The sequence below is a fragment of the Propithecus coquereli genome, unplaced genomic scaffold, assembly GCF_000956105.1.
Source record: "Propithecus coquereli isolate 6110/MARCELLA unplaced genomic scaffold, Pcoq_1.0 Scaffold10, whole genome shotgun sequence".
Taxonomy (NCBI): Eukaryota; Metazoa; Chordata; class Mammalia; order Primates; family Indriidae; genus Propithecus; species Propithecus coquereli.
This window is the reverse complement of record NW_012133858.1, coordinates 1,670,548-1,674,806: the sequence shown is the minus strand read 5'-3', so window position 1 is coordinate 1,674,806 and position 4,259 is coordinate 1,670,548. Positions and strand designations below refer to the sequence as shown.

General features: G+C 36.4%; 1 protein-coding gene across 1 annotated transcript in view; it reads left to right on the top strand.

Moving 5' to 3' along the window:
* Nucleotides 1-4,259, top strand: part of GSK3B (glycogen synthase kinase 3 beta) — a 262,122-nt gene that overhangs the window by 142,843 nt on the left and 115,020 nt on the right. The window lies entirely within an intron of this gene.

The window sequence follows — 4,259 nt, the reverse complement described above, 5'->3', positions numbered from 1 at the left end:
GTTACTACTATATGTGCACTTAGGTGTTGATCAGTTAATGCCAATTTGATGGTGAGTACATGTGGTGCTTGTTTTTCCATTCTTGGGATACTTCACCTAGTAGAATGGGCTCCAGTTCTATCCAGGATAATACAAGAGGTGCTAGATCACCATTGTTTTTTGTGGCTGAGTAGAACTCCATGGTATACATATACTACATTTTATTAATCCACTCTTGTATTGATGGGCACTTGGATTGTTTCCACATCTTTGCAGTTGTGAATTGTGCTACTATAAACATTCTAGTGCAGATGTCTTTTTTATAGAATGTCTGTTTTTCCTTTGGGTAGATGCCCAGTAATGGAATTGCTGGATCAAATGGTAATTCTACTTGTATCTTTTTGAAATATCTCCATATTATTTTCCACAGAGGTTGTACTAGCTTGCAGTCCTATCAGCAGTGTATGAGTGTTCCTATCTCTCCGCATCCACGCCAACATTTATTGTTTTAGGACTTTTTGATAAAGGCCATTCTTACTGGAGTTAAGTAATATCTCATTGTGGTTTTGATTTGCATTTCCCTGATGATTAGAGATGTTGAACATTTTTTCATATGTTTGTTGGCCATTAGTCTGTCTTCTTTTGAAAAGTTTCTGTTCAAGTTCTTTGCCCACTTTTTGATAGGGTTGTTTGATTTTTTCTTGCTGATTTTCCTGAGTTCTGTGTAGATTCTAGTTATCAGCCCTTTATCAGATATGTAGTCTACTGAGGGGTGTGTGCCTTCAGGGGCAGATCAGAGTGGGTCCTAGCTGCAGCGTGCTTGAGGGGCAACCATCCTCCCACGGGAGGACCACACTCCCAGCTCAGGCTGTGATCCTGGGCAGGGAACCTTCTCGCTTGCATCACAGTCAGGCGAGATCCACTGGCTTGAGGTCCTGCCTGCCGGCAGAGGCCCAGGAGAAACCATGGAATAGGGGAGGGTGGAAAGGAGCGAGGCCTGCTCCAGACTGCAGGTCTCAGACAGCCCCACCTGCACACGCAGACTTTTTGGCTGAGTGGGGCCATGTTAGCCCTCCCTGGCAGCTTTGCCCAGAAGCAGAGAATAGACCTTTGTCCCCTGCTAACAACATTTGTGGAGCTTGAATAGTCATTTTTTGTAGATGAACAAAGAAAGTGATTTCTTGAGATGGAAACTACTCCTGGTGAAGATGCTGTGAACATTGTTGAAATGACAACAAAGAATTTAAAATGTTATATAATCTTTGTTGATAAAGTAGCAAGCAGGGTTTGAGAGGATCAACTCCAGTTCGGAAAGAAGCTCTATTGTGGGTAAAATACTATCAGATAGCATCTTATGCTACAGAAAAATCTTTTCTGAAAGGAAGAGTCAATCGATGCAACTTCATGGTTGTATTATTTTAAGAAATTACCACAGCCACCCCAACCTTCAGCAGCCACCACCCTGATGAGTCAGCAGCCATCAACATTGAGGCAAGACCCTGTACCAGCAAAAAGATTATGACTTGCTGAAGGCTCAAATGATTGTTGACATTTTTTAGCAATAAAGTGTTTTTTAGTTAATGTGTATACTTTATTTTTTTAGACATAATGCTACTGCACACTTAATAGACTGTGGTACAGTATAAACATATGTTTTAAATGTACACTGGTAAACCAAAAAATTTGTGACTCACTTTATTGTGATATTCACATCGTTGCAGTGGTCTGGAACCAAACCTGCAATAGCTCTGAGGTATGCCCGTATAGAATTTTTCAAATTTTACCTTTTAGAATGTAAGATATACTAACTATTCTTTCTAGTTTTTGCACTATTAGAAAACATTAAAAAGCTAATACATTTGTGTTTACCATAAGGTTTCAAATGAATCCTGAGTATACTTTCTTATTTAAAATCCTCCTGAAATACTTCTGAGTTGGAGTATTTGTTAATTAATAATGTTATTTCATTAAATTCATGAAAGGATAGGATGGCTATATTGTTGACACTTTTACAATATAATACTTCAATTAATTATTTAACTTCAAATCAGCCTTAATCATTAGTAGCTGTGCTAAACCCATTGATTCTATAGAAGTCTTCACCCAAGGTGTTTAGTGATAGAAGAAATTGAATAGAAACAATTAGTTTTAATATTCATTGACCTTCTCTCCTACTCTCATGTTAGCCCCCTAGCTAGGATTGAACAGAGAATGTAAGATCAGCTGACCATGAATAGGAAGACGAGAAACAATGAGCAACTTTGGTCTAGGTATGCAGGTAGAGGCCAGAATTATTTTACTCTTATATATTGTTTCTGAGGAGAATTCCCTAGTCCAAAAACAGAAACAAAAACATGCAAATAACAAACGAAAAAAGCCCCATAGTAACAGAAAACTTGAAAAAACAAAACAAAACAGAATGGGGCAGTTTTTGCCTTTTTGATACAAGTAGAAATTCTCTGAAATAAGCAGACACCCTAAACAGAAATACACTGCCATTTTTATTTTGCCAAAGGGCTAAATGCCAAAGTGTGTTTTGGTTTGTGTCAAGGGGCCAGCAGTTTTACCCACCATTTCTTTTGTAACGTCAGTGCAAATTTCAACTCAGTGAAAAAGGTGTATTATTATGGAAATAGTTTTGCCCTTCAGGACCTCTGAAAATGTGTAGAGTATCCAGGGCTCTGTAGACCACAGTTTGAGACCTGTTGTACTACAGGATAGAGAGTATAATAATGTGTGTGTAGTGTTCAAAGTCTCATCAAGGTTATGATATGTGGCATATGTTAATGGACAAACGAGAAATAGTACAAAGAATATTTTGCTTGTAGTCAACCTGTGTTTGAATTCCATGTTTACTCCTGGCATAAAGTGGAGATTACTAACAGTTCTGTGTATCTCTGTGAGTGGCTGTAGGATTAAATAAATGTTAATAAAAGAACTATAGAAATGTAAGATGGTATTCTTTTTGTCGTATTTGTTAGCTCTTCCCCAAGAGCAGATTTCAGCCCTTTGTTTTGGCGATGTCATTGGATTTTCCAGCTGCTTTATATTTTATTCAAATATATCATAATGATTATCTGTATACAAGGTACTGGGATGAGTTGTGCCAGAGTCACCTAAAATAAAGGCAGTTTGATTTTTCTAAAAGAGTCATAAGTATATCATCTAACATGTTAAGGAATGTTTAAATAAACTGAGGTCTTTTGAGCCCTAACAAGCCTAGATTTTGCTGCCTTTTTTAAAGTTAGGATGCTTGCCTCTTATTGCTATGTAAGATTTGTAAACGGACCAGAAACAGAGAGATTTGTAAGTATACTAATAGGTACGTTTTGAAATGTTTTTAACAAAAATGTTTGAAATGAAAGACTATATCGTTCTGACTAGATTGGATATAACCAAAGCTAAAGCTGATGGCTCTGATTATATTGTCTTACTGAGAAATGGCAGAATGAGAACAAAAAACTTCTTTAGAACAAGGAATTGAGCTTGCATGCCCTTGAAGACGCTGTTATTCTGTGATAATGAGGCAGTTTCCAAGACAGTGGCATGTCTCAATTGGGAATTGAGAATGGGTTCCGGGCCTAGCTCTGCTATTCAGTAGCTTTACCTTGGACAAGTATTTAACTTTATCATGCATGAATTTCCTTATCTGTGAAGTAAGTGTGTTAACCTATATGGTCTTGAAAAATCACTTTACCATGAATTAGAGTTAAGTATGAAGCAGATTCTATTTTGGCTTAAACCCTAAATAAGTATTCAATATGCCATATAGCTGGGTTTCTTGGTACCTTCTATGTAGTGGAAGTTTTATTCTATTTGGAGAATGTCATCCATTTGTCCTGTGAATTAACAACAGATTTTGGTATCTTCCAGAAAGAAAATGATGAATACCTTGTTTTTAGTAATTTACTGATTTAACATGAATTAAGAACTAGTGTAGTTGTCACCTGTATCTTTTGATTATAAATTTTCTGTGATAACTACTAGGCAGCAGTATTCCTGATGTTTTACTTTTTGTCTTCCATATTCGTAGCTGAATGCTGCCTATGAAAGTATTTCCCATTGTTGTTTTTTTTATGAAGATATAATTACTCCCTTGCAATTTTTTCAACCTTGTCTTCTAAGAGGAATTATTCTTTATTATAGAGCAAAGAAGTGAGTGCATATTACCTTCTATCTAATTAGCTAGGTAAAGGAATATTTTTAAACTTACATCAAAATAAAGCGTTTACATGAACAAAGAGATACATCTTTTCCAGTTAACTATAAGAATTAGTGTT